Genomic DNA, 11,297 nt, shown 5'->3' on the forward strand with positions numbered 1-11,297 from the left:
ATTATAACTGATCAGTTATAAATCCCCTCAAAAACAATAACGCAGAGAAAAATAGATAGCGTGGGCTCGGGATGGATAAAACTAACCGATTATGAGTGGAGGAAGGGGATTGAGCGGATAATAGGAAAAAAGGGAGATAAGGAGGGATAAGGATTGCCTTGGTTTTTCTTTATGGGACGCCGATCGGAAAATAGGAATGATTGTTTCCTTTCTATCTGTTACGGTTACTGAAAGGCCGATAGTGTTGCAAGCTCTGTCGGATTTGGTGGGGAGTTTTGGGAGGGAAGGGCGGCGGACGGCGGAAGGGGCGGGGAGGACTGGGGCAGGGCCGGCGTGCAGCCGCGAACAATTTGGGCGGAGGAGTTTACGGCGGCCTTTGCACGTGAAATGGGCGCAAATAAGTATTGTTTCTATAATACTTATGCCAAGCAAAGCCTGCGTAGAGTACATCAAGAAAAGCTCCTTCCAACAGTTCGTCAAGTAGCACGGTGAAGCCAAGACAAGGCTGCTGGAGCTGGTGTCCCGAGCTGAGTAGAACCATCAGAGGGTGGGGGAGATCGAGCTGACATGGCTGGACATCCCCACCGACAACAAGTAGAGGAAGGCCAGGGTCATTGAGCTCTCGAGGAGCATCATCAAGAAGGCCTTCGTGCTCGGCGACTTCCTCGACCAGGACATCTCCAGCCTCACTGAGAAAGACTACGAGACCGTTCGCAAGGCCTGCGAACAAGGGTTCAGTTTGTCGGACATCGACAAGATATGGTACCAGTTGGGAATCACTCTTCCATTGTTCGAGATCGCTAGCGTTGTCTTCCACATCCATAAGCTTGGGGTAGTAGCCATGCCCGTGTACGTCATCGTCGCCATCATCGTCGGAGTCATAGCCGCGTACCAGCGCCGGACCAAGCTGAATGAGCTTATCGATAGCTTGACCCCCATCGAGAAAAAGATCAGCGACGCCTATGACGAATTCAAGAAAAAAAACGGCAAATGATTGATCCTTCATAACCGAATTGATTGCCTATCCATCCCACCTTTTTCATTACCACGGCTTCCAAACTATGCCTCGGCCTTTAGTCAGCAAAATTAGAAGCAGCTGGCGTAGCGGCCTCGCATGGCCTTACCTCCATGAGAATACTGCGTTACATTTATGGCAAATAAACCCTTCAAATTACAAAAATCGTATAAAGTAAAAAAGTATGAATTTTGAAGTTCTTCGGAAGGTAAGACTGTCCAGGGATGAACGTTTGGGAGGGGCGTTATCTTTGGAATGAGGACCAAACCCCCATTGAATACCCTTGAATGGCCGATAGTGTTGCAAGCTCTGTCGGATTTGGTGGGGAGTTTTGGGAGGGAAGGGCGGCGGACGGCGGAAGGGGCGGGGAGGACTGGGGCAGGGCCGGCGTGCAGCCGCGAACAATTTGGGCGGAGGAGTTTACGGCGACCTTTGCTCGCGAAATGGGGGCGCAAATAAGTATTGTTTCTATAATACTTATGCCAAGCAAAGCCTGCGTAGAGTACGTCAAGAAACACTCCTTCCAGCAGTTCAGTGAGGGCCTTAAAGAGGGGAAAACAAAGCTGCTGAATCTGGTTGCGCAAGCAGAAGAGACTCTTGACAAAGTGTATGAGGCGAACCTGACCTGGGTGGACTCGGTGCTGAGGCCGGACAACTAGAAGCGGAGAAACGAGGTGATCAGGCTGCTAAGGAGCATCATCAAGAGGGGGTTCGTGATTGCTGATTTCTTAGAGAGGGAGGTCCCCAAGATCACCAAGGAGGACTACGAGAAGATGAAGCAGCTCTCTGAGTAGAATTTTGCGATGTGGGCCGCAGAAGCAATGTGGCAAAATGCTGGCATCGCCGTTTCTACGATTATATTAATCATATCGTTTCTCGCTGGGGGCTTCATCACGGCTGCCATCGCCATCAGCATCCAGTTCGGAATCGTCTCGCCGATCTTAAGCATTATCGCAGTAGAGTAGAGATGCAGCCAGTTTGATAAGATGATCAAAGAGTATACGCCAATCGAAGCAAAGATCTCCGAGGCCTACGAGGGGTACAAGAAGAAGCAGTACCAATGATCGCATTCCCTTTCTTAAATCATTAAATGTATTCATCATCTCATAACCTAATCAGCATTCCCGTCTCACTTTAAAAGCTTCCTCCCGTCCCCTAGGAGAGCAGCGGATTAGCAGTGGCAGCTGATAGCAGTGGGCAGCTGCTTGGCAGGATACTAGGACAGGGGATAAGGAGATGATAAAGATTAAGCTTGTCTTTGTTAAATGGGATGCTTATTGGAAAATTCGAATAAGTTGTTTCTTTTTCTATCTGTAAACTATCTATTCATTATGTTCTAACGACCTAACGCTAGCATATTCCATAACATTTAAAAACAATGAAAGTGCAAATCCTCCTCCTTGCCCTCATCATCTCCCTCCAAGCCTTACCCAATGACGCCCGCCCCGTCCACTTCACCCTACCCCCTGCCTAAAATGCCAACGGACCATCCAACCCCTGCGGAAGACACATCTCCCAGATCGCCCATGCCTATCTCAGACCCTACGGCAACGAATTCGACCTCCCCTGCAAGGCCTTCAGAGAGTGCCAAGCCGCCCCCTTCCAGTGCGCATAGGCCTTCGTGAACGCCCTCAGGAGCAAGTGCGACCAATTCCGGTCGTTCGTGCAGCAGTAAGCCTGCAGAAAGCTGGCAATCGCTGTGGGAGGAGCCGCCAGGAAGTTCGGAGCGGGCCTCTTGGAATACGGAGCCACCACCCTTACTCAATGATCATTTACCACTACCTTTGATAAAAATTCCTCCTATCCCCATCACGCATACATACATACAAGAAAAATTCGCTTATAAGGAGCATAGCATAAATATCACCTTTTTCATATCCTTTATTTCTCTTGCTATTGACATGCTAAGCATGGCTCATTTAATGGAATGGAATAGAATAGAATCGATATAACTGAGATCTTCTAAATGGCAAGATATATCCCTTAATTTGAATACTATCTTATTGCAAAGATGAACATCCTCAAATCGGCGTTGGTGCTCCTAATGCTTCTTAACCTCTCCCTCCAGCTCAGCCTCAGTGTCACCCCTGTCAAATGCGCTGCCGGTACCACTCTCAAGGCCAATCCCGCCTACAAGGCTTCTTCCAACGGCTGCGGAGGATCCAAGACGCAAGTCAATGCCGGCAAGATTCTCGACCCCTTCACCTCCAGCTTCACCTCCTGCTGTGATGAACACGACATCTGCTTCGGCACCTGCGACACCAGTGGCAACCCCGAAAAGGCCTTCGATGCCTGCAATGATGACTTTGAATCCTGCCTCAAGAGCAAGTGCAAAAAGTTCTCAACTTTCAAGGAAGCTGCCTGCAAGGTCTACGCGAAAGCCTACTACACTGCTGTGGACACAGTGGGAGCCAAGTATTACTCCTCCTCCCAGAGCAAGGCATGCATATGCGTATGACCCGCCCAATGATCCAACCCCCATATCATTTCTATTCATGAGAGAACGATAGACGATCACAGTGCCTCCCTCAGGGAGCCGCTCACGAATCCCTCCCCTAGGAACGCAATCAGTTCCTCAGTCAGTGCCACGAAGTCGTTGATGGTCTCACGTGGGAAGGTCTCCTTGAAGCTCTACCACTCCTGGAGCAAGCTGCTCTCGCGCAGGTAACGCTCGATATCCGCGATGTTGTCGGTGTAGTCCGTGAGATTCTTCATCAGGGAGTCCTAGCCAATCCTCACCCGCAAGTTTTAGAAGGCGATGGAGTAGAGACTGGCCTAGGTGGGAGTGTTGAGCTGACTGATGATGTCGATATAGAGGGAGGCATTTTCTGGGGAGAGTTGGGAGAGGAAGGGATAGGTTATTATCTTCAAAAGGCGTTACAAGTTGTGGGCGGCAGATATCTCCCTCAGTTGGCCCTCGCAGCGTTCGGCCACCTCCTGGATCTTCCCCTTCTCCTGCAGGACCTCGTAGCACCGCGTGATCATCTCGTAGCAATCGACCACTTCATCCTCATAGGCAGAGAGCTGCTATCTTTCGAAGATCTCCAGAGAGGCGAGAGCTGCCTTGAGGCATTCTTCAGTTTGGTCCTGGTTGAGGTGAATGAGGGCCAATTTGAGGGAAATGACGGCGTAAGGGACGGAGTTGCTGCGACCGTTGCTCTAGAAGATAGACTTTGCCTTCTTTATGTGGGCGAAGGCTTACTCTTTCTTGTTCGATTTGATGTAGCAGAGAGCCAAGTTGTAGTAACACTCGCTTGTCTTCTCGTGGGCAGTCCCACACACCTTCAGGATGTTGACCAGCGAACTCTTCGCGAAGGTAATCGAGTCCTCGAATTAGAGATTGGACTGGTGAAAAGAGGAAAACATGTCGTAGAGCTAGGAGAAGATGGGGTGGAACTCTCCGAAGAACTTGGAAGCGTATCTGATGAACTGATCACACTTCTTGATGTAATTCTATCTGTCCTTGTATTTCAGGTGCCATTTTATCTACATCAGAAGCAGCTAGAAGTAGACACGCGAAGGCTCCTCCTTCTATGTGTCACTGTATAGGTGGATATTGCTTATCTCTTGCCTCGCTCGACTGGGACTGATGAACAGAGAAAGGTATGCGCGTATCTTGTTGTACAGGGGGTGGAGGAAGGTAGGAGGAGTTTCGCCCATTTGCAAGCACTAAATCAGCTCAGACATGCCCTGCTCGCAGTGAGGCTCATTCAAGATCTGCAGACAGCGAAGGTAAAGAGGGTTGTGATGCGGTTCGTATATCTTAGCGGTCGGCTCTGCTCCAAAGAGATTCTTTTCGGTGAAGAGCATGTTCTCCTTGAACACATCCATCGGGTGGATCTTGTCCCAGGCCACCTTCAGCTTGCAATTTTGGATAAGAGAGACCAAGAAATACCCCTTGTCTATTTGTTCGAAGTTCAGCTCCACTCCGAAGTACTTGACTGCATGCGAGGAGAGCACTTTCCATATGGTGGCAGTCTATATGCTGTTGCTGGTGACGCAGTTCAAGAAGTCGCAAATCTTGATGTTGATGGCTTGCGGGGAGGTGACCTCGTCCTCCATCGTAATGTCCTGCAAAGTCTTCCGAAAGAGCGCCTTGCAGCTCCTGGCCGCTATTTCGCTCATCAGCACTCTCTTCTGAAAGGAGGTCTACAAGTGCTGGTATATATGGCCCAAGTAACGCAGGTTGATGCCCTTTGCGTGGAAATAGTCACTCACTTCCCTCGAGTTGAGGAAATATACGCTTAGGGAGTCAATTTATAGGACCATCTACGATATGACTTTCATGATGTTTTTGGAAACCTTCTAGTAGTCCTTAGTTGGTCTCTCATGCAATTTCTGTATTGACTTGTTCTTGCTTGCGCTCTCCTAAGTGACATCAGAGTATTTTTCTATCAATTCCTTTCTTAAGAGCGTCACTTTTTGGCCATTGGATCGATCAGTGACGCAATCCGAAAGCAAATACTCTTCAATTTCCTGTATGAAGTAACAATTGAAGTTCGGAATATCTTTCTCGGAGGATTTGCTGATGTTTCTGTAGTACTGTTGGTCCAGTTGGATAATGTTCTTGTTGTGATTGTGGTAGAAATTGTTGTTTATCTTGGTCTTCAATCTCAAATCAGCGATGTCCTCCTATAACTACCTCATCCTTATCTGCTTGTCCAAACTCACCGACAGTATCTTGAAGAGAGCCATAAAGCCATTCACCTCACACAAGCAGACCAAAGGAACCTTCACCTTCGAATTCACGCCAAGATGCTGATACAAAAGATGGAAGTTATTGAATTAGTTCTCCAGGATCTTGAAGCTATTCTTGTTGCAAACTCGGTCCTTATACGACCTAAGGAATTAGCTCGGCGCCTCCTCTATCTATATCTTCGCGATTTTGACCTACAAGTCATCCACCTAGTAGTAATAGATGTTATTGCGGACCATTTTTTGCTTGAATGTTTTTTTGTGCGGTGGCAAGCGCATATCCTATATGAGCACTTGGAGCAAGTCCTTGCAGTATGATTTAAACTACTCGAACATTTGATCCCCAAATTCGATGTATTTATAAGTCCAAGGAAGTGGTTACTAGTTGATGAAGGCATCTTCGTTTAACTCTGAAGCTTATTTCTCCTATCTTTTGATCGAGGAGAACTCGTCTTTGATGATATTGTGCAGCTACAGGCTTTATTTGTGCTCATCCTCTTCCTACTTTAGCTCGGGAATCGAAAATTTCATATTAGAAGCTGACATTGATGGCTTTGCTTCAGTCGTCTTTGGCTGCTTTGGGGAAGGAACCGACTTGTTCGTTTGCTCGTTGATTGGCTCGTTGCTTCTATTGGTTTTGTGGGTTGAAAATTAGTTGCTTTTTGGGCTTAAGGGAAGCTATACTCTTTTGGTGGAGCTTTGGATGAGCTTGCTGGTGCGGTCTATGTAACTGATCGGAGTTGATGTGTTTAGCTTTTAGAATTATTATTGGCTGATATATCTCTTGTTACTTAAGGCTAGATCAGTATTTTCTTACTATTTAGGGATTGGTTTTTGCTAAACCTCCTCCTTTTTTAGAGATTTAATGCTCTTGATGCCAGATCCATTGAGTTTCTTCTCTTATTACTTCTGCAATAATGTGCTTATTTGGTTTTTCGGACTCTCTTTCTTGTTGCTTTGCCTTATTGATGCATTCTATCTGCTGTTGTCTTTAGAAGCTAGTGAATTCTACAAAAGAATCAATGATTTGTTTGACTTCTAAAGTTTGGTTTCTTCAGGAGGTGGTTTATTGGCCTCAGGAGGAGGTGGCCTTATGTCTTCAGCTGGCTGGGGTGGAGGGGGTGGAAGAGATTGGGGAGGAGGATTATCCGCAACTTTTTATGATTTTGGCTTTTATGATTTTGGTCTTTATGACTTCGGCTGGCTTGACTTATTGTCAAGGTTGTTGACATTTTCATTGTCACTTGGTAGTTTTTCGTTCTTTTGTTCCTGCTGGAACTCTCTTCTGCTGAATCTCAAAGGTTCACTGTTTCTATTGATTGGCTCAGAACGTACGCTCTTATTCTTTTCTTGCTCTGCGAATGATCTTTATGTTTTTCCTTCATTTTAGGGTGATATTGAAGCTCTATTGACAATGGCTGACTTCTAAGGACTTGCATTAACTTTCTCCTCTTGTTTGATAACCTATACCTGTTTATTTGACACTGATTTTGGTTTTTCCTCTTTCTATAAGGGTTTCTTTTGTTACGATGGTTTTTTTTATGCAATTGGAGCCTCTTTTACACTTGTAACCGTACCTATCTACTTAGTCTCGATATTATTTCTCTTGAAACTTAGCTAACTGTTATCAGGTGTGACCCCAACTCCCGTCTCTTTCTTTTCCCCTTAAGGCTTTAGAATGAAAGTAACTGATTAGCTCCTCGTAATCTGCAGGACTTTCTTGGGAGGACTTGGCGAACTTATCTTGCTTTCGCTCTTCTTAGGCTTGAATTATTCGGGAATGGGATTCCTGTCATTCTTGGGAGTGACTTTCTTCTGAATTTCCGCCATTTTTTCGTTATGCAGCCTCTCATACCACATCTTAGCGAGCTCTACTGTGCTCATTCTCAGCACCCAATCTTTTTGTACCTTTTTGCTGGCCTAAGTCTGTACTAATTTTATGTGTAATTCCCTTTCCAGTTGGACTACCGTCTTGATCTGAGGGATCGGGATGATGACTTTTGCCTTTTCGAACTCTATCCTTGAGGGAGGGTCATCGATTTTGACCTAACTGATATACCCGATGTATTTTTTGGGCAGGAGAAAGAAGATACGGTCGTTGAACATGATGCCACTGTCGTTTTATTTCTCAACAACGCTGACGTAATAGAAAGCCGCTTTGTATTGGACTTAAATTATCTCCTATTTTGCCTGCTTCATTAATGATAAGAAATAACAGTTTATATTTTATTATCAGGGACATAACATAAATTACTCACAAGATTTAGCAGATGGAGAAAGGAAGAATAAAGGATCCGTGGGGGTCAGTAAATGCGGGATGATTGGGTGAGGTAGTAACAATAAATAAAATCAGTATTCGATGGTGATATCCCCAATGGTCACCAAATTTCCCCCTGCCTGTGTCTGGTTCACCACTATGCCTTCCTTCTTGAGTTCTCGATTATCAATGCTCTTGATCCCCTTCACCACTATCTTCTTGAGATACTTGCTCTGGATCTTCTCCTTCTTCAACTGGGTGATGAACTTGTGGGTGATTTGGTTGTGACTCAGATCGATCTTGGAGACAAAACTGTTAAAAGTGCACTTCTTGATCGCGTCTATTGCTTCCCGGTTGTTCATGTCCAGCTGGGTCATCGCTATCACCTTTATGCTGTTCTTTATGTATAGGTTCTTTATCTCTGACTTGTTGAACACCTTCAAAGTCTTCAGGCTGTTTTAGATGGAAGCCGAAGAGTCGTTGAGAGCCTCACTCATCTTCCTGGTGGTCTGCTCCTGCTCGCTATTGTTGAAGCTTCCGAAACTAATCTCGGTCTTGCAGTTGGACTTCGTGCTCACTCTTGAGTCCTTGAGCGAGTCAAACATCCCAATGAATTCGTTCTCGATGTTGTTGATTAGGTTCTCCTCCTTGATGGACTGCTTCTTGCAGAGCTGCAGGAAGTAGGGAGCCTCGTGGTTGATGTAAGCCAACTTGTTCGTGAACTCAATGTTGATCATCTCGAGGTCCTTCTCGATGAGGGCCATCCTGGTGGATAGTGAGGAATTGGAGAGGATCTTGCAGAGCTCCTTGTGGTCCTTGCGTTCGAAGAGCTCCCTCAGAGCCTAGCTTGTGCTCAGGAGCTTCAGGTATTAGTCTGAAATGAGCGTTTTGATTGACTTTTTGGAGTCATCGGCCATTCCTTGTATCTGCTGCTCGATTTATTCGATCTTGGCCTTTCTTTCCTTCTCGATCTCCCTGATCCTCTCATCGCAATCCTTATTGATGATTGCTACCTCTTCAGATATCTTCTTCGCAGAGGCTTCCCTAATTTGCTGGCTGGTGATGTCCTTCCCGTCTGTCTAAATCTGCAGAGCGGTCAATTTGCTGGTGAATTTGAGGTAAAGTTATTATGAATGCCTGGCTAGTTGGGCAACTTCGATGAAGGAGTGGCCCTTGTAGGCAGGTTCGAAGAGGGCACAACGTTCGCAGATGGTCTAATTGAGGTCCAGATCGTAGATGAGGGCCTCTCTTTCGTGCTTTCCGCAAGATATCGACATTAAAAGTGTATTATTTGGCATTATAAGTTACCTGTATGTATTACCTACCATGAAAGAATTAATTCTGACCACACAAAAGTAGTATACACAAAATTATCAAATATTATCATTTTGGCTCAGGTTTTCCTTGATCACCCTTTCCTTCACTTTGGCCTTCATCCGCTCCAGAATGGGCATCCTGCTGACGATGGGATACCGATCCCACTCGTAATTGATTCTATCAGATTCGAATCTTTATTAATTCGGAATCGGTATTTTGGAATTGAAGATAAGGTTCATTTCCTAGTTATCGTTGATGAATTTTTGCTTGAAAATCTCAAACTGGATTCTGTTCTTCTACTATACGGTTTATGGCTATTCGAGGTTGAACATTTTTTCGATGATTACACTGGATTAGTTATTGATCTTTTTGTCGTATCTCTTGGTGTTTGGATTATCATCAGTACCATATATTTCCTTCATCTATTTGACCAAGTAGAATATGTTCGATCCTTGTGTAAGCATCAGCATAAAGCAAATAATAATGGGAGCATATATCTGCAGCATTTGATTACTTGGAAGCATATTGCTTACCAAAACACAGAATAAGTTAATCACAGTTATCGTAAGGTTGATGACTGGCCGCTTATCGTCACCACATACATAAGGCTTTCTCTTTGCAACAAATATCAACTGAGCTGTGATCGGCAGGAGTGCTATGGCAAGACCAAACGAAGTATTTCTCAAAACCACTATGAACAAGGCTGTAAGGAACTTCTCAAGCACGACCAGACTGTAGAAGTAGGAACAGATGTTAAACTTTTCAAACTTCTTCTTGAAGTCGCCGAAGTGCATGGGGAATTGGTTAAGGTAGTAGCAGTAAGCCAGCAGCAGCAAGGATTGGCAGAAAGCTATGCCCAGCCCCATAAAGACTGAGGTGTTTCCGCTTGCAATCAAAATAAAATCCACAATCAGTTGCGAGAATATGAAGTAAGCAGTAAAGATGAGTCCGTAAAAGCCCATCTATCCCAATATCTTCGGCCACACCTTATCTATTACTTGGCTGGACTTGCACAGCGTCTTAGAAAGCATCTTTAGGATGAGTGCAATCAGTATAGGAAGAAGGACGATGGCTAATGCTGCATTGTAGGACTAGAGTATATTGAGGCTATAGTAGGAACCCTTTAGTTATTTGCTAATGCTGGCAGAGTAATCGTAATCACCCATCATTGTGTTGCCGATGCTAAATTTCAGATTCCTAAGGGCTTCATAGGTGGGAGAAGCTTCATGCACACTCCCCAGGGATAGGAAAGCAACCTGCAGGACAGCGATGTGCTCCAAGACAACCAGCTTCCCCCCGAAATAGCCCATGAACAGCATCAGTAAAGAAAGCCCCGACAGTAAGATGGATATATACTTGACTAAGGAGGCCAGGCGATATGCATTTGGCTCATAGTACTGTAGGGAAAGGTTATTCTAAGCTGTGAGATGCTGGGTGATGTTAGCTGCTGATAGATTGGCAGTCAAATTGCCCATATTGGTGTAGTTAGCCGTCAGATTGAGAGATTGGGATGATAGATCTGTAGAGTATGAAACTGCGATTGTCAGAAGCCCTTATGCATAGCTGCAGGATGTAATCTCAATGCCCTGGCTTGAAAAGGAAAAGCCATCCTTCCATTGGATTTTGTTCATTACTTACAGTTTAGGCTGCACCCGATAGTAAGAGACAAATGAGTTACTGTCGACACTCTTTACTGTGTAGCTGTGGGAAAGGCCGATAAAGCTTAGCATACATACAGATTTTTAGCCAGCCGCTGAACTACAATTAAAATACTCCTATTGGGTACAGACAGAGGAGCAACCATCTGTATTGTTCGTATTGTTATCGTCACAAGCCTAACCTGTAACCACTATGCCATCACCACAAATAGGAGTACAATTACCTGAGGAAACGTTGAAGCCAGTTGTGCAGTTGGTGCAGTATGGTTTTCCTTCAGTCAAATTACAGAAAGAGCAATTATTCAAGTTGCTGCAGTTGACCAGACATTAGCCATTCATACTGTAGGAGATGTTG

This window comes from Nymphaea colorata, unplaced genomic scaffold (assembly GCF_008831285.2).
Source record: "Nymphaea colorata isolate Beijing-Zhang1983 unplaced genomic scaffold, ASM883128v2 scaffold0096, whole genome shotgun sequence".
In the NCBI taxonomy this organism is placed as follows: Eukaryota; Viridiplantae; Streptophyta; class Magnoliopsida; order Nymphaeales; family Nymphaeaceae; genus Nymphaea; species Nymphaea colorata.